We start from the raw sequence: 21011 nt of genomic DNA on the forward strand, positions 1-21011 counted from the left end.
ATTTTGCACATACTTTTTTCTGATAAAAGTAAGTATTTTGAAAGTTAAATATTTATAAAAATCTTTATAAAAATATAAAAATAACCAATAAAAATATTAATAATTTAATGCTGATTTTAAAGCAAAACTTGTCATGCAGTTTAAATTACATAAAAAGTTGGATTTGTTATACTAAAAATAAAGGATTTTCTATAATTACTTTTATTAATGAGAAATATGAGCTTTGGTAAAGTTTCTTGCATGGAAATATGTTGACCTTTCCAGACAACACGCATGTCTAAAAGACTTTTTTAAAACGTCTTAAAAGAGGCGTCTTTGAGACTTTACCAAATGACGTCTTTATGAGGTCTTAAAATTCTTTTATTTTAGACGTCTCTCTTAAAACGTCTAAAATACGTCTTTTTTAAAGACATCTTATTTGAGACGCCATTTAGACTTCTTCAAAACTTTAATAAAAGACGTCTTTACGACGTCGAATGACGCACATAATCAAGTCTGCCGTGTGATGTGATCAAGTCGATCGATGTGCTTATCCCGTATCAATTTTTTGAACCCTCGCACGTATCGCGTGTGTGTAGGAACGTTTTGTCCCGGTTTGCTGTGTAACGCAGCGGAGTGTGGATGCGTTAAAGTAGTTATATTAGGCGGGTTCTAACTCAAACAATAAAATGGGGAAAGGGAGGAGGGGAAAGGGGGGTAATTACCTGTCACATAAATTTCAAAATTCTTTTGTTCTTATTGTTTTTTATAACAAATGACCTTATCATAAATTTCAAAATTTCCTTTGGTTATTGTTCTTTATAACAAATGACCCTGTAATTAATTTTAAAATTCTTTTGTTCATTGTTTCCCTATGTTCGGAATTCAGTATGTAGTGAGCTCGCGCCGTCACGTCAGATGGCAGCAGCTATCGATCATCGTCCGCGTAGATCACGGAGCGCCGCGGCATGCGTGCTAGCGCGTGCGTAACGCCAAAAATCACTTTGGTACTTGTGCTCTATAGCGGCGGTTCACGTTGTATTTCGTGCGATTGTTTTAACGTAGTTTTGTGCTCAAGTCTATTCGTGGGATCTTCAAATATCTACTCAGAGATTGCTCAACGGAAGAACTCATTCAGGAATTAAGAGAGACTCATAATTATCGCTCAGGTACATCACCATCGAGAGACTCACGCTCACCACACAACGAGCACGCTGGCGCCGCGTGATACCGGCTCACAGGCATCATCATCACGACCGGTAACAGATTAATATAATCTCTCCGTGTAAGTGATCAAGACATTATTCTCATCCAGACATTTATTCTTATGCTCATTAAACAGTAAACGCGTGTATCAATTAAGATCTGTGATAAATATACAGTACGACTCGGACATCACGATGAGTCCACGTGACACGTAATCGCAGTACATTTTATTTAACACCTGTTCCACGAATGTCCTCTCATTCTGCTTAACATCCTCAATGGTTAACTAGCGAACTCTTCGCCGAATTGCGAACACCCTATAACAAATAACCCTGTCATAAATTTTCTTTGTTTATTGTTTCCCTATAACAAATGACCCTGTCATAAATTTTCTTTGTTTATTGTTTCCCTATAACAAATGACCCTGTCATAAATTTCAAAATTCTTTTGTCTATTGTTTTTTCTAAGAAATGAGAAACTTGTCTCAACACGTTTTCGAAAGTCCTTTATGCTCAGGGGTTGCCGCCGCCGTTCAAGTACAAAGATATAGAAACTTTATTTTATATATATAATGTAATTTTTATTTGATTATTTATAATTTGAGTTAGATTATATATTTATATATATTCTAATTTAAGTTATAAAATAATTAAATAATAAAAATTATATTACGTATATTCCACCTCAGTTACAGTTTGTACTCTCTCTTTCTCTCTCCCGCTACACTAATCGTATAAACAGTGCTCTTATCTTGGCTGCCAGTGAGCGCCGATATCAGGCTGCTAGATTTTATAAATATTTTTTAAAAATAAAAAAAATGTAATATTCGGATACTGTAGTCTACGTTTAATATTATACCTGAAAAATTTCTTTAATACAATTGAACGTCTCGCAACATGTTAAATCTCCCCAGACAGCACATGTAGATTATGAGAACGATAATAGGATATTGCGAAAGTATATTGCAATATTCGTATAATATTAGAGATACGTCTGTGATATGGCGAGTATATACTCATAACGTACTATGTCCGCGTTGCCTTATCCCATAGAATTTCGCTGGCAGTTTATGAGAATATACCGAATATATCTTAAGAATGTTATACGTATGTCTAAAGTATATCTTCAGTATATTCACAATTATATGTCTACAGTATGTTCACATTATATGGGCTCATGCATAATGAGAGGAATGTAGAAACCTAGCCTAACAAAGAGCAAACGGAAACCCAACAGTTCATCGCCGGTGCAGAACAGGAACTACAAAACCTGCACCACGAATTAAGTGCTAATGCGCCAAGACTCACACGCACTGCTATGCAAAGAGACGATGTGCAGGAAATAAGGGAAGCCCTACGCACAATGATGCACGAGGTCAGGAGACTGACCGCCGAAGTCAACGTGCGAGAAACAAATTCGCGAACGCTACGTACACACGCACTTCGACAAACGCGATATAGCCGGCGTGAAACCGCGTTCAAATACCCAGACGACGACGTGCGCCGATAGAGAGGTCGCGGAATATTGTCGTTCCGCTCGCTTCGAAAGAAAAAAGAAGCTCGCGGCATGATATCTGAGTTCGACGGCAACGCAAGTAAATTGCAAGAATTTCTGAGTGCAATGACTTATGCGATCAAGAATATAGATCCGTCGGACGAAGTATCCTTACTAGGAGCGATATTGTGTACTAAACTAAAAGGACGCGCCATGTTAGACTTTCAGACACGAAAGATAAACGATTTCGTACAATTAAAAACGGAATTGGAAGCGTGTCATGCGAGTAAACGAAGCACAACACATTTACAGCTCGATTTCAATACCCTGAAGCAAAGGCCAGGGGAAAGCGCTCGAGCTTACGGACTGCGTACAGATAAGCTCACGATAGACCTGTACGAGTCAATGATCGAAGGCCGACACCAATACACGGCCGAGCATAAGCGCATCATTTTAGAAATGCTGCAGCAGCAAGCATTGGAAAAATACCAGATAGGGCTACGCGAGGATACAAAGGCGGTAGTCCGATCGCGCGGATACGTTACGCTACAGGACGCAATAGCAACCGCAAGCGCAGAGGAAAGAATCAAGGGTCCCGCCGTGAGTAACACGAGACGGACACCCGCCGAGGCACTACGACAAGTCCGATGCCCGTTGCCGAAATTGCGGCAAGTATGGCCACTACAGTAAGGATTGCCGAAATAATAGGAGCAGTAATCGATACGTCCTGCCGCAACCCGACAAACGCATAAATGCAATTGACAAGCATTGCAACCATTGCAAAAAGCGCGGACACACTCGCAACGAGTGTTGGAATCTCCACGGACGGCCTAAGGCAAAGGTACCGAACGCGCAAGGAAAGATGCAAAGCGCCGAGATAACGGGAGCAAGAAAGAAAGCGATAACGCAGAAAAGGAACTCTGACTTCGAGCACAGTAGCGAGGAAGAAGGAGCGACGAGCCGCACGCAGAGTACGCGCGCTCGAGCGTATTAAGTGACACACGTAAGACGAGACGCCACACGATGCGACGGTCTTGACCTAATTACGTTCCCGATCAAAGAAACACGCGCTGGTGAAATCGATATGTTGTTCGATTCAGGCGCAACGCTATCGCTAATAAAGGTAAAAAACCTAAAGGGAAAAACAAGAATTTATCCCGAGGAAGTATCATTGGTAGGAATAACTGGCCACCGAGTGCATACTATAGGAAAGATGTAAGCCACTATCAAGATAGGCGAGCAAGAGATTAAACACGCCATATACGTAGTGAGAGACGATTTCCCTATGGAATACGAGGGGATAATCGGCCTCGATTTCCTGCGCAAACAGCATGTATCATGCGACTATAAAAATAAGACAGTGACTATAGAAAATGTCACCCTGCAACTTAAACCGTATAATAAAATTATTTTAAAACCGCGCAGCAAAATCATCGTTCGTGCAGTAACGAACCGAAACAAAACCGGAGTAATCCGAGCCAAAGAAACTTCGCCCGGCATCTATATTGGAAGATGCATGGTAGAGCCGAAAAATTTTATGTGTCCTATAAGCATAATTAACACCACGGATAAACCAGTGGAAATCACCACACCGATCGTTACCGTGGAAGATATCGAAGAAGATGTCATGCAACAAGTCTATGTCGTGACCTCCGAAACGGACTGCGAGACAAAGCTTCCCCGCGGAGAACGCGTATGACAACTATTACGCACACAGCATCTCAATCCAGAGGAACAAAAGGCACTCAATCGGATATGCAACGAATATCAGGACATATTTCATTTGAACGGAGAACCTCTGACGTGTACCTCGACGGTGAAACACGAGATCAGCACGCGAGCCGACGCCGCGCCTGTGAACGTGCGACCGTATCGCTTCCCCGCCAAACATAAGGAGTAAGTGAGTACACAAATAAAGGAAATGCTGAAAAATAGTATTATCCACACTAGTACGAGCCAGTGGAACGCACCCCTGTTAGTTGTGCCGAAGAAAGCTGACTCGACTGGAAAATCACGACTTCGAATAGTAATCGACTTTCGAAAGTTGAATGATTTGACTATTGGCGACTCATTTCCATTGCCAAATATTGATGAAATATTGGACCAGTTAGGAAACGCTAAATATTTCACGACGCTAGCTCTAGCGTCAGGGTACCACCAGATATCCATGGCTGAGCATGATAAGCCGAAAACAGCATTCTCGACACCGTATGGACACTACGAGTACAATCGGATGCCGTTCGGACTTAAAAACGCGCCAGCCACATTCCAGAGGCTAATGAACTCTGTGCTTACTGGAATGCAAGGACTTAGATACCTCGTATATTTAGCTGACATTGTCATATACGGCTCAAGTCTAAAGGAACATAACAAGCGCTTAGAAGAAGTGCTACTACGCCTACGGGAAGCTAATCTAAAGCTACAACCCGATAAGTGCGAGTTCCTACGAAAAGAGGTGAATTACCTCGGCCATATTATTTCTGAGGACGGGATAGCACCCGATTCCGAAAAATTACAGGCAATAAAAGATTTTCCATAACCACGCAAGGTCAAGGATATTCAATCCTTCATCGAACTTGCTGGTTACTATCGAAAATTTATCAGCGACTTTTCTAAAATTGCTAAGCCAATGACGAAGCTAACTAAGAAAACTGAAAAGTTCGACGGAAAAATTGATGACGGCACCCGTGCTACAATATCCGGACTTCACCAAGGAATTCAACGTGACCACGGATGCTTCCGACTATGCAATCGGAGCAGTCCTGTCAAAGGGACCGGTAGGTAGCGACCGTCCTATTGCTTACGCAAGCCGAGTATTAAATCGCGCGGAGCAAAATTATAGCACTACCGAAAAGGAGTTGCTAGCCATTGCGTGGGCTGTCAAGTATTTCCGCCCATATGTGTACGGCGTAAAATTTAAAATAGTGACGGACCATAAGACACTCACATGGTTATTTAATGTAAATGACCCCGGATCGCGACTGATTCGGTGGCGACTAAAATTAGAAGAGTATGATTATGAGATCATACACAAAGCCGGTCGAGCGAACGCGAACGCCGACGCGCTAAGTCAAAACGTGAAGAGGGAGGCTTACGTTACGGAAGACTCTGATAAGATCCTCGCGCTCGAAGAGGACAGTGTACACACACAATTAAACACGCCGATAAAAAATAATAAAAGTATACAGGAGTATACTGAAGAAGAAAAGAAACAAATTCTGTATGAATACTACGATGCCCCGACAGGAGGACATCAGGGAATCGAGCGAACGATAAGAAGAATACGCCTAAAACACAACTGGCATGGATTAACAGCCGACGTAGAGAGATACATAAAGAAATGCGAGCTTTGCCAGAAAAACAAACTCTCTCGCAGAATTAAAGCACCGCTAGTTATCACCGGTACACCAAGCCGACCATTTGAAAAATGCGCGTTGGATATCGTCGGACCGTTAACCTTAACAAACAACGAAAATCGGTACCTGCTGACATTTCAGGACCACCTAACAAAATTTAGTAAGGCTATGCCCCTTCCTAACCAAGAAGCGAATACCGTAAGTAAGGCATTCGTAACGAAAATCGTTCTAGAATATGGAATTCCGGAATGCATATTAACAGATCAGGGAACTAATTTTATGAGCAAAGTATTTAAGAATACTTGCAGACTGCTCAAAATTAAGAAGATACAGACAGCGGCTTATCACCCTGAAAGCAACGGCGTATTAAAACGATCGCATCGAACCTTAGCCGAGTATCTAAGGCTAAATTTTATTAATAAGGATCAGACGGACTGGGACGAGTGGATTCCGTACGCTAACTACATATACCTATAATACCACCCCCCACACCGCAACAGGGTACACTTCCTTCAAATTAATTTACGGTCATCCCCCCGAATTACCAACAGCGCTAGCCAAGCCGCCTAAAAGGACGTATAGCCACGATGACTATGCGCTCGAGTTACGGGAGAGATTACGTGCCACTAATAGTATCGCCAAAGATAACATAAGGGATGAAAAACAAAAGTCGAAGGATTATTACGACCGATCCGTAAAGGAAACCAATTATAAAGTTGGCGATAAAATTCTACTTTTCGACGAAACGCTTCGCCGAGGGCGTTCTAAGAAATTGGACGCGCAATGGACCGGATCCTATACAGTTACCGAAAGACATTTGCGCGTCACCTATACGGTAAAAAGAGGAAAACGGACAATCCGCGTACACGTAAATCGCATGAAACCCTTTATCGAAGGGTAACGCAAGAATTATATATAATAATAATAACAATAAATAAAATTAGACTCACCAGGTTAAAAACCGCCTGAGTAATCCATCCGGCACGCAAAATAATGGCACACACAAAAAAAGGGGGGAGGGACTAACTAAAGAGGGGGAGGAACAAGCACTATACTACACTTAAAACAAACACTAAGCTACAAAACTAATAACTAAAGGAGGGAGGAAGTTCAAGCTATTACTCCTCCGACTCCTCACCAACTCCCTCCTCCCCGAGGTCACGCTCCCATTCCCCCTCGGACTCCGAAACATCAACGTCTTCCAGCAGCCGGTCTATCATACCGGGAGACGGGGGAAAAACGTACGGAGCACTACCGGAGTCGGAAACCTCGTCCTCATCCTCGCTGGAGGACATATCACTCTGTTCCTCCTCGGAGCCCTCGTACTCCGCCGCGTCCTCAACCTGGTCTTCAAAAATTCCCACAATTTCGCCCTCGTCCGGGGACGCGTCATCCAAAGCGATAACCCCCGGATTAGGCGACGGGGGTGGCGATGGCGGCACTAAAAACTGCATATTTTCGTTTTTTTTTCTCTTTTTCGCGGACCGTAAAAAATGAAAAAAATATCTCGCACGACAGCTCGGACAAGACTGATCTTAGAGCAGTCCAAGACAGTCGACCCAAAGGCAACATTAGCTGAGACAGATAAACATTACACCTTTCTCACGCACAATTAAAAAAGAGCACAACGTCGACGAGATAAAATAATGCTGATTAATAAGATGCAAGGTAGTAATAATAAACCACCTTGCAGGGGACTTCTCATATGTATCTACCTGGCAACAGCAGCTCAAGGAAGCGATGCCCCCACTAATAATCAAATCCGCGACACTATTTAAGCTGCTGCCGAACAGCGGCCCGCGGGATCAATGATTAACAATCAAGCCGATACGTACGGCCCGCACGAGTAAATTACGAGTTCGGGACTTAGCCGCAAGCAAATCTCAAGCGAGCGAAGAGACGACGCGTTAACTCTGAGTCACGCGCCGTATCTAATCAAGTGTAACACGACGCGGCACCTTCGCCGACCGCAACCAGTGTACAACATTAGAAATAAATCTTATATCAGTTTAAATTAAATCAGTGAGTGAGGACCCTGCCAACAAAAGCCGCCTCTTTCCGTGAGTTCCTACTCCTTGGGCAGCAACGAATCCCGAAAGATCTTTTGTCGCACCGCAAGGTACGGCAAAAATCATTTGTTGTACCGCAAGGCGCAACAAATTGCATTCATTAAATCAAATTGATGTCAATTTGATGGTTATTTCTCACTGGAAAATCTATCTTAAAACGATGAAATTTACAACCATATAAAAATTATTTTCAGAAATGCTAACAAAATTTCTCTATTAGTAAAATGTTATCAGAGATTGATGTAGGTACAAAATGGATAAAAAATGTATTAGAGACGAGAAATGAGCGTAAATAGTTGTTAAAAATTCTATGTAATATTTAATCATGCCATGTAACCCCCTTCCAAAGTTTGAGAAGTATAAGAAATAAACGAGTTGTGTATATATTATACGCGGGAGTAATTTTATGCAGAGTATAATAACAAATAAAAAAATAACAATTGGCGCGCGCGAAGCGCGCGCATGTTCTAGTCCTCTTTAAAAAAGTCCTCTTCTAAAAAGTCCGTGAAACCTCGAACTCGAATATATCAAATTCATTGTTACCTTTATTCTCTGGATGCTGATTGGCTATCTCGATTGCATGTCGTTTGCGCGGCTTGCTTCGCGTGTCATCGCGTGAGGTTCGCGTTTGACAGTTAAGAAAACAGACGCGTGAGGTTCGCGTTTGACACTTAAGAAAACAGATAAAGAAATAAAAAGAAGCATTCCTTAATTTCTTCTGCTTGTTTCGAGAGAGAGAGAGGGAGGGAGGGAGAGAGGAAGGGAGAGAGGGAGGGAGGGAGGGAGGAAAGGAGGGAGGGAGGGGGGGAGGGGGGGAGAAAGGAATTGAGGTAAGTATTTCAAAAATATTCAAATACAATTATACATATATATATATATATATCGCTTATTTGCTGAAAGCATAAAAATTGTTGTGAGTGTGATGCACTCACACAAGAAATGTCGCAAGCGATATAAGATGTCAAATGACACCTCGCGCGCGGACATCGCCCGGCCTACATACCGGACGTCGCACCGGGCAATGCACCCGATTGCTTAATAAACAAGACCCAAAATCTCTTGATTTTGGGGTGGAATCTGCATAGGTAGCAATTGCTGGCTAAGCAAGAGCATTGACCAAAGGCCAGTGACCGGGAAGTACCCTCCCCGGCTGTACACCAAAAATCAGTGTATATAAACACCGAGGTACAGACAACGAGCGGGCTTTGCTACACATTATACAGCGGCGAACGTATGTCGCTCATTCTTTTATATTTGTCACGGGTATTAACGAATTAAGTCAGTGTAACTCAGTGTAATCAAGATAGAAAACATATACACATTGTTATACGACAATCGGCTACAATCTCTCAAGAAACCTGACCCGAGGAGTATCGACGGACGATCCCAAATATCGGTGGCCCTCTATCCACCAAAGGGCCACAACAAATCTGGTGGCAGCGGTGGGATTCACTGTCGAACAACCTACCAAGGACAAATACTCCCTAACGGACTCAAAGCAAGAAAAGAACAGTCAAGAAAAAGAGCGGAAGCCGATCAGAGCGAACGAAATTCGCCAAAAATCCTGCCCAACGCAGCCGAACCGATCAGCTGATCTGCGGACCTGAGATCCAGCAAAGAAGACAGCCATCGAGCCAGAGCTCCGCCATCGAACAGTGCAACAGCGATAGCGGCGAAATCCGAGAAGACACCGACCTACCGCATCGTGACTCACCAGCCAAGCGGCAAAACGACGGACAGCATGCAGCGATATACTGCGTTAATGTAAGTCCGACAAATATTGTAAGCGAAATAAATTATAAGCGAGCGCGTCCGAAAACCCGAAATACGCAGGCCCCCGGTAACTTAGTTATCGAAAAATAACAGTAGCAAATAAAGTAACAAAAGCGAATGTCAGGTAATAGAAACTCGCCGATACGAAACGAATCGTGGCTATTTAGCGAAGCTGCGGCGCGATCGATACATTATTTAGAATTAGATTTTGCCTGGCGAGCGGTCCAAGCCCTTCGCGAGGATCGGGATAACGTTCGTAGAGCTTTAGAATATTCCCCCGAAGGCAATAACGAGCTACTCGAGTACGTAATTCGCGAGCGAGAATTTCTATTCGCGAGTCTCGATTCCAGTTTATTCGACAACAACGCAGTTGACGCGACTCGACAAGACCGCGGGATCAGACGGACGAGACCGTACCTTAGCCGAACTCCGAGCCGTGTATCCTCACGAGGTGAATTCTCATTAATCTCATACGATTCCGATAATCCTGAAGAAATTTTCGAAAGATACACAATGAGTGCCAATGAACAAGCACAACCATCGGGAGCTCAACAATCGGAAACTCAACAATTTATTGCCCACGCCGAACAAGAAATACAACAGATTCATCAGAAGATAACTGAAAATCCTGCCGAACGAATCGCACGACCTAACGTGGCGCGTGAACGGGATGATGACATTCGAGGCACCCTGCGAGCTTTGATACAAGAAATTAGGGGAATACATATGGAAATTGACGCTTTACGTGAAACGCAATTACAAACACAACGCATCCGCGATTTTCGACCATCACATCACGGCAGATGTGAAACAGCGTTCGAAAATCCTCTAGAGAATGCGCGACACCAAAGAGGCCACGGAATTCTGACGTTAAAAGAGGCCCGAAATATGATCCCAGAGATCGACGGTACTTCGAGAGACCGAGTACGCGAATTTCTAAACGCAAGTACATATGCCATGAAAAGTATTCATTTTGCTGACGAGTATAATCTACTTGAAGCCATACTTTAAAATTTAAGGGAAAGACCATGATGGACTTTCTCACTCGTGACATAGAAAATTTTGAGCAGCTAAAAAGGGAACTAGAGAATGAATATCTGAGCAAGCATAGTACTGCTCATCTACAACTCGAATTCAATTCCCTAAAGCAAAAATCCAATGAGACCGCTCAGGAATTCGGGCGGCGAGTGGACAACCTCGCTATGGAACTATTTGAGTCCATGAAGAAGGAAAGAACCACACTACAGAACAGCAAAGAGTGATACTGGAGAATATTAAGGAACAAGCTCTCTATAATTATCAAATAGGCTTAAATGAAGATATAAAATTATTGGTACGTGCACAGCGATACCACACGCTACAAGAAGCCATCGCAGGAGCAAGCGCAGAAGAAAAGGTCAAGGGACCAAATGCGAGAACCAATGGATACAGAAAAGATGCCCAAATCGCATCTCAAAATGATCAGAACCCGACTCTCCAATGCGGAAAATGCGGAAAAACTGGTCACGACGGACGAAAATACCGTAGCAGCCGGTAAGCCAATCGCTTTACGTTACTGCAACCGGAGAAATCACGCGTCAACGCAGTCGTTTTTTTTTGCATTGTTTGCAAAAAAAATTTTGCAAACAATGCAAGAAACGCGGCCACGCTCGGAATGAGTGCTGGCACCTAAACGGGAAGACCGTAAATAAAACGTCAAAAAGCCCTCAAGGACCACGAAATAATAGCTTGAAAAATAATAATACGCGAGAAGCGATCAAACCGCGAAGGAAAAAGAACACCCATTCCGAGTCCAGCAGCGAAGAAGAAAGAGAATCAGCCGGAAAGAAAGATAAGTGCGCGCGGTCATATCAACTCGCGTCGGTAACTCGAGCCGCCCAGCGGAACTGCGACCTCGACCAAGTTACTCTTCCGATACAGGAAACGCGGTCGGGAGAAATTAATATGCTTTTTGATTCCGGCGCAACGATTTCGCTGATACGATTAAATAAATTAAAAGGAAAAACCAGAATTTCCCCGGAAAGAATCACCCTAGCAGGGATGACTGGCCATCAATTGCATACGATTGGAAATATGCAGGCACATATTAAATTAGGTAAACAAGAGATAAAGCACACCATGTATGTGGTGAAAAATGACTTCCCGATGGAATACGACGGGATACTAGGCCTCGATTTTATGAAGAAACATAAAGTAGCCCGCGATTACGGCAAAGAGGAACTGCAAATTACAGGTGGCACTTTCAAATTAAAGCCATACGGAAAAATCACTCTGAAACCGCGCAGTGAGACCATCGTCCGAACTATAACTAATCGAAATCAACCCGGGGTGATCAGCATAGTAAACACTACTGATAAGCCGATGAAAATACGCACGCCGCACGTGATCATTGAAGACTATGACGAAAACGATCATCAAATATATGCAGTTATAAAAGACGAAGGAAACAAAATTCAAAATCGGCGAAAAAGTACTATTATACGATGAAACGCTCCGACGCAGACGATCTAAAAAATTAGACGCACAGTGGACTGGACCGTATACCGTAACCAAAAAACATTCTGATGTAAATTATACAATAAAAAGAGGAAGAACGACAACTCGCGTACACGTGAATCGATTAGAAGCATATATTTATAGAAGCGTAAATTAAAATTTTAAATACGTGCAAGTGCGATTACAGACAGTCAATTTAGCGCATACAAGCGAGCGCACTTTTCAAGGTGCATACTTATGTCAATATCATTGTATTGATTTGTAAAATAAAAAAAAAATTATTTTTTTTTAATAGCGCAATGCCTAGTACGACAAAGCCTTAAACATATTGCGAAACATATGTATGTATATATAATAATGTACGCAAAAAGAAATTTTTTTTTCTCCCTGCGATAATTATTATAATCGATAATTATTAGCATTAGAAGCATTTTTTAATTTTTAATAACAAGAAGTCAACTTCACGCATTCTCCGTCACTGACTTTCTCTTGTACCTCCGCGCTTATTGACTTATTACAATGATGAATTAAGGCGAAACCATTTACCGCATCGAAAAATAATATTAGACATTTCTTCTTAGATTTTCATTTTCTATCGCATGGTGCTAAGCAAATCCGATGCTTTTGTAACACCCTGTATATATGTATATATATCGCTTATTTGCTGGAAGCATAACAATTTTTGAATTTTTTTTGAACAGAATAAAGAAATAGTGTGGAGAGAGAAAGAAGAATCCCTTTCTTTTTGTACGTCGTTTAAAACAAGGTTAAAGAAAAAGAAAGAGAGAAAAGAATAAAAGAAAGAAAGAAAAAGGTAATACATTTTCTAGAAATATGTCAATCATGAAATACATATTCCAGTACATACATAATCAGGGATTGGCAAAAAATAATAATAAATTAATATTATTTGATTACTTGATTAATCAGTAATCAAAGACAAAAATTATTTGATTACTCGATTAATCAGTAATCAAACTTTTAATTACTTGATTAATCAGTAATCAGAGACGAAAATTATTTGATTATTTGATTAATCGATAATCAAAGACAAAAATTATTTGATTATTTGATTAATCGATAATCAAAGACAAAAATTATTTGATTACTCGGTTAATCAGTAATCAAGTTTTTGAATACTCGATTAATCAATAATCAGAGTCGAAAATTTTTGATTACTTGATTAATCAATAATCAATATTGAAAGTCTTTGATTATTAGATTAACAAGTAATCAGAATAAGAATAAAATTTTTATCATTTGATCAATTAGCATTCAGACCTAAAAATTTGGCAATTACTTTATCGCTCAGTAATCAGGATCAAATGTGAAATATTGAATGAAATGATATCTTGATGAATGAAATAATATCAGCGTAAAGTAGCAATTACACATAGAAAATAATAATATATTAAAAGAAATGTTATTTTATACAATTTACAATATAAATTCTCCGTTTTTGAATTTGAATGAAAAAGTCTCTGTTTAATAAAATTACACATTACACACAGAATTACACTTTACACAAATTACACATAGAAAAAAAATAATATATTTAAGGAAATAACAGAAACAGAAATTTTTTCATTCAAATTCAATATGTTTATTAAAAAAAAAACGGAGAATTTATATTGTAAATTAAATGGAAGAACATTTCCTTAAATATATTATTTTTTTCTATGTGTAATTTGTGAGTAATCAAATAATTTTCGTCTTTGATTATTGATCAATTAAATAATCAAATAATTTTCGTCTTTGATTATCGATTAATCAAATAATCAAATAATTTTTGACTTTGATTACCGATTAATCAAATAATCAATTAATTTTTGTCTCTGATTACTGATTAATCAAGTAATTAAAAATTTGATTACTGATTAATTGAGTAATCAAATAATTTTTGTCTTTGATTATCGATTAACTAAATAATCAAATAATTTTCGTCTCTGATTACTGATTAATCAAGTAATAAAATAATTTTCGTCTTTGATTACTGATTAATCAAGTAATCATTAATTAAAGCTAAAAATATTACTGAAAATATCGATGATGCCGATCTCTGTACATAATATGTACACACATCGCAATTTATACCACATCCAGTAATTATATTCTTGCTATAGATTTTATATTGAAATCTTGAAATCTCTCTATCTCTTTTTAATTACAATCTTGCTAATTTTTTTATATTAAAAATATCTGGAAGTTGAATACAGTTTTGATTTTTTGGAAAAAATGTTTTGCTTAAAATTTTTGGAAAAACCTTACAATGTTTTGCATAGAATTAGAATAAAAATATAAAATATTAAAATGTTTTGCATGAAAATATAACAAAAATTTTATTTAAAAACGACGAAAATAAAATTAATTATGTAAAAATAAATTTTAATAGTGTTTTGTAGAAAAATGAAAGAGATGTAAGTTAAATATTTTATATATTTTATAGAATAAATTATTAAATATAATAAATCATTAAATATAATAGATGATTTGGATTCATTTATAGGCATTAATAAATTATTCTATGAAGATATTCAATAAGTAAATATGGTGATACTTTAGTGCAACAAGCGGTATTGTTTAGAAGAACACATTGTCGAAAGCGCGTGAATTAAAAAATCTAAAAAAAGGCATGTAAAGTCGATTGCTCGCATTTCTCGAAGTTTATTGTTGTCGCTTTTCCGCGATGCCGATTGGTTTTTTCGCTGCGCTTACTTCGTGTTGCAAAAGTAGCTGTCATTGCAATTGAATTTTGACAGCTGTCAAATTTGTATAAATATTATCTATACATTTATTGTTGTAATTTATTTTTAAAAGGTAAAAAATAAAAAGTTAAGTAGCGCGCGCGGAGCGCGCGTCTGTGGTATCTAGTTTAAAAACAAAATATGGAATATAAACCGACATGAGAAAATGAAATTTTTGGTCTTGAAACACAAGTATAAGATAAACAAGAATAGTAATATCACAATATTAAATTGATAATCAAACTTGCCAACCAATATTCTATTTTTAATTCACGCACCTTTGACAATGCGTTCTTCTAAACAATACCGGTTGTTGCAGGACGGAGATTTTCAAAGAAGTACTGATCGAAAATGTAGATATAAGAGAAATTTATATTGTTGTATATTTTTTATAAATATAAATTGTGATGTGTATATATTATGTGTTTATAAATGAAGATAGGGGGAGAGTTGCCGGATACAAGAGTTGTTGGATACAATTTCCAACGTTTATTTGCATACAAATAATTTTACTAAATGGGAAATATAATAAAAAATATCTTAATTAAGTGATATACATTTGGCTCACAACTCTCTCCTATATCCAGTACACACACATACATACATATATGATTATGTATAAGAATTAATATATATATTTTTCTTTTTTTCAGGAATTTAACGGGATTCTCTTTTTCTTCGTTAGCCTCTTATCAGAGCGTAGTAATTCCTTAGCGTATTTCTGTGGTGCTTCTATTATATCGGTCAGATTTGAACTCGGATCTTCAACGTAGAAAGTAGACGCACATCTCTCTGCGTCACAATCGCTATCACACCCGGATTAAGGAGGAGGGGCTAAGAGAAACTATAGCCCGGGCCTCGTTTGTTAGAGGGCCTTATCCGAGCTATTCAAGAATATCTTTCATTTTCGTCAAAAGGCCTCCAGTTGGAGTTAATAGCCTCGGGCCTCAAAATACTTTAATCCGATCCTGATCGTTATATGTAATATATAATATAATCGCCCGAAATTTTCTTTATATTCATTAATATATAAGTGAGGAATTCAATTAGATTAATTTGTTTTTCAAATATTTTTTAATATAATTGTATTTATTGTTTAATAGTATTAATTGAAAAATTATATTAGATTTAATATATTATAATTAATTATATTAAAATTTATTTGTTGTAATTAAATATTATACATGTTTATAATTTAATAAAAAAATAATTATGTGATGATAATATTGATAATGATAATGCTTTATACACATAAAGTTAATAAATGTAAATATTATACATATAAAGTTAATAAATGGCGCGCGCGTAGCGCCTTTACAAACGTTACAATTATCAATTTCATGATACCTTTTAAATAACTAGAACTTTTTATTGTTCTAGTTATTTAAAAGGTATCATGAGATTGATCATTGTAATGTTTTATGTTCGGAATATGATAGCAATAATAAAACATATTCATGTAAATTTTTGCACAGCAATGGTCTAATACCTAATAATTTTGATGTTCAGTTTCAATATCTAATGATATCAAATGGAAAATTTAATGTAAATTGTAAAGGTTGTAATAATAATTGTTGTCTATTAAAAAATGGTACATATGTTTTGGTTCTAAACATAGCACAAAAGAAGAATAAAGATATTTTTCTTATTGGAGAAAAGCTTAAGTAGAAGAAGTATATACATTGCCTTGTGAATCCAGCGATTTTAGTATTAAAGTGATGAAATTAGATTATGATAACATTATGTCTTGGCCAATTACTGATTTATTGTGTAAATTTGTAAAACATGGAAAATTCCTTATGGGAATGATCAAGATTCGCAATATTTCCTTATCAAATACACTGGCGTAAAAAAAAACGAGACAAAAATTTTGACCGATTTTTAGGCAATCTTCAAAGTGATGCAACTTTGCGAAAAATCATCTAAATTACATGTACTTTTTTTAAATTAAAGGGCAAAGACTCTACTTTGAAAATCCCTAGGCGAAAGTTTGATTTGTTAAGTGCGAATCTTTTGTATTGCATAAAAACCAAATATGTTTTTTTTAATTAAAAAAAGTAAAAGTTTGTTATCATTTTTCACAAGTTTTTCGTTAAAATCTGGCTAATATTAATCCAGATTCTTAAAGTTCATTTTTTTCTAAGCCATTTCAAAAAAATACATGTCGATACGATGTTTTTTGTTGATTGCATACGAGTTTGAAATTTGCACTGCATTTTAGGATATTTTAGCGAATAAATGCGGTATTTTTTTAATATCATGAATTTTGAGTATCAATATGATATTGCACATTGATTTTATTCGTGTTTAACTCAATCATATCGCCGTCATCAAAGTGACCCGATGTGCACGTAGAGAATGACGGTCAGATTTTGTACATCATGTGGCCCTGAAAAGGCTGATTTTTTAAATAAAATTTGAACTTTTATTTTTTATGTATGAGTATGTGTTCATGTATGTTTACGTGTATGTGTGGGTTTATGGCCGGTATTCATAGTCGGGTTTTATATTTAAGATCATCTTAAGTACTGTCTTAAGATGCCATCAACCAATCACAAAGCCGTATTAACATCTTAAGACATTGCTTGAGACGATCTTGAAATAAGATTTGACTATGAATACCGCCCTATGAGTATAGAGGAATGTGATCTTCTGTTAACTTCAGTGAAATTGGTGCGTCAGCTATCCGTTATATTCAGATCAGTAAGTACAAATTTCTACTGATGAATTTCAGAACCACATAATGTACAAAATCCGACCGTCATTCTCCACGTGGTGTACATCGGGTCACTTTGATAACGACGGTATGATTAAGTTAAACACGAATAAAATCAATGTACAATATCATATTGATACTCAAAATTCATGATATTCAAAAAATACCGTAATTATTCGCTAAAATACCCTAAAATGCAGTGCAAATTTCAAACTCGTGTGCAATCAACAAAAAACATCGTATCGACATGTTTTTTTTTTAAATTGCTTAGAAAAGAATGAACTTTAAGAATCTGGATTAATATTAGCCAGATTTTAACGAGAAACTTGTGAAAAATGATAACAAACTTTTACTTTTTTCAATTAAAAAAAACATGTTTGGTTTTCATGCGATACAAAAGGTTCGCACTTAACAATCAAACTTTCGCCTAGGGATTCTCAAAGTAGAGTCTTTGCCGTTTAATTTAAAAAAAGTACATGTAATTTGGATGGTTTTTTGCAAAGTTGCATCGCTTTAAAGATTACCTAAAAATCGGTCAAAATTTTTGTCTCGTTTTTTTTTTGCGCCAGTATATAATTTTGTGCGTTCCCTGATGGAAATACAATATTACTGAAATATTTTACTGAAAATCTCTTTCAATTGACCCATTTTCACTTTGTAAGATTCATTAAGAATTTGTTAAATTTAATTAAAATTAATTAAAATTTATTAAGGTTCTTAAGATTCATTAAAATTCATAAAATATATTTTTTTATTAAATAACTAATAAAATAAATTTAATAAATTTTTATGAATTAAATGAATTTTAATGGATTTTAATAAATTTAATGAATTTCAATGAAATGGGTCAATTGAGAGAGATTTTCAATAAAATATTTTTATCAAGGTTCTAATAAATGTTTCTTAAAATACAATATAATGCATATTTACTATAGTTACAATTGCGTTGCGTAATACCATAAAGAAATGGATACAAGATTTATAATTGCGGAGTTTCAATACGGGCTGCAATTAATACCTACAGCATGGTATAATAAAGATAATTTATCAAGCATATGGCCTAACCATTTTAAAACAAAATACCGCATTAATAAGGCTATTATGGCAAGAGAAATGCCAAGAGAAATATCTGATTGGAAGGAGTTATCTGTTAAAAAAGTCTTCGGCATTGCAAGTTAGTAAATAATACAATACATAAATTTTTATTTATTATATATGTACTTTTATCATTTTACATATTTTTAATGATTTAGATACATATGAAGAAGGCATGGAAAAATTAGTTCTGGCAGAGGATAAATCGAATGTAGATGATACTGCTATATCATCAAATGAATTAAAAGCAAGAGAAAAGAAGAGGAGACATTTAAGAGCACAAAAACGTTTTATTATCTTCTGAAAAAGATAATTTATCTTTTTCTGGAGATAAAGAAAATAATATTCACCAAAATAAAATCCTGCTTACTTTTCCGCAAAAAAAGCTTTTTTTTAAATCAATTACTGAACACATCTAAACAAAATACGAAAAATATATTACGCGAGAATACTTTGTTTAATGCAGTAAACAGTGACAGTAAGTATTAAATATAATATATTAGCACGATACGATATTCATTAAATACTATTTTATGTTTTATTTTCAGATTTAAATAAAAACGACATTATACAAATATAACACAAAATTTTACTAATAATGAACATTTTGATATTGATGGTAAGTTTTAAAAATACTAATAATTCTTTATATGTTATATAGAATGCTCCACGCTGAAATCAGCAAATAAATTGTAGGTCAATTTAGTTCAGTTACCAAGATATAAATAATCTTATTAACTAAATAATGAATATTGATTTCAGATTTTAAAAAGCAAATTCTATGGAAACTAAACAAAATATTATATAAATTGAATACTATTGAAAATAGATTAGATATATTAAAACACATTAAAGAAAGAACAGTCTTCATCTAATCAATCTTGCAATATGATAGAAATCGGTAATCTATTTCCGATATGTACAATTTTTGATTTAATATCTTTTGAAGAACAATTGGAGGAAAGAAAATTTCAGGACGATGTGGTACGTACGACATATATAGAGTGTTCCCAAATTAGTGTCCACTATTTACATAACATTATGTAATTTAAAATCGAACACAAAAGTCCTGTGTACTATTATTTTTTGTACTGCGTAGTAAAGTAATAATTGCTAATTACAATTTAACCAATTAGCCAGCTTCGGTTTTTAGACAAATGGACGTGAGCCACGCTTCTGGTAATATATGAAAGTAGTACAAAGTGCTTACACACACTATATTAGGTTTAGAAGTGTTAATGCATTTATTTAAAACATAACACTGGTAGATTTAATTTTTATCAATAATTATTGCTTTATTAAACTACATAGGAAATAATGATACAAGATTATTGTTGATTCAACTTTTCAAGAAGGATAGCGCTATGTAAATTATAAGCCTAAAATATCGGACACTCTATATACATATCCTATACATACATATTAATGCGCGATATTATTTGAAAAATTGGAAAATATTTCTTTCAATTAAATTTTCTTAAACTCTTTGGTGGAAGCACTACGTATATTATGATACAAAATATACTTAAAAAAACAATAACAAATAAAGTAGCCAAACATTATAGTTGGGCTGGAAAAAAAAGTAAACAAAGTTTTAAGGATTTAAAACTTTCAAATCCGTAAGTAATATTTTTATATATCTGTGTGTATGTGCGTGCGTGCGTGCGTGCGTGCGTGCGTGCGTGCGTGCGTGCGTGCGTGCGCGTGTGTGTGTGTGCGTGTTGATTCGATGTTAATTTTATTTAGTTTAATTTAAAAATATTTAGCAGGCAAATTCAAGAATATACTGTAAGATATTCGGAGTCAGAAGAACTAAGTGTCAATAAAATAGAGAATCCTGTTGTTCTAATCTTGAGTTTATAAGCGTACAAAATATAAACAAGAGCAGTTGGAGTCGTGTGAACTATCAGTGAGAGAGCTATCGTATGGAACAAGGGATCCCGAGTTTGAAACCAGTCAGCGCTTCTTTAATTTTTCAGTCGCTTTCAACTTCTGAAGTAGGATAACAATTCATGTTCCTTCAGCTAGGAGGATTAGAAGAGATCTGTGACCGTCGTCACAGTTGTGTGGAAGAAAAGTGTGA

The 21011-nt window shown here is 36.6% G+C and overlaps 2 long non-coding RNA genes across 2 annotated transcripts; both read left to right on the forward strand.

Annotated features, from left to right (window-relative positions):
- The first annotated feature begins 78 nt into the window (after positions 1–78).
- Positions 79–16214, forward strand: LOC118647149. Its single transcript, XR_004964462.1, has 3 exons — positions 79–1238; positions 13075–13187; positions 15771–16214. It is a non-coding gene; the product is annotated as an uncharacterized LOC118647149 (long non-coding RNA).
- A 2418-nt stretch (positions 16215–18632) lies between these two features.
- On the forward strand, positions 18633–20462 carry LOC105828189. Its single transcript, XR_003625497.2, has 3 exons — positions 18633–19007; positions 19087–19406; positions 19477–20462. It is a non-coding gene; the product is annotated as an uncharacterized LOC105828189 (long non-coding RNA).
- Positions 20463–21011: the final 549 nt, after the last annotated feature.

This window comes from Monomorium pharaonis, chromosome 8, assembly GCF_013373865.1.
Source record: "Monomorium pharaonis isolate MP-MQ-018 chromosome 8, ASM1337386v2, whole genome shotgun sequence".
Classification (NCBI taxonomy): Eukaryota; Metazoa; Arthropoda; class Insecta; order Hymenoptera; family Formicidae; genus Monomorium; species Monomorium pharaonis.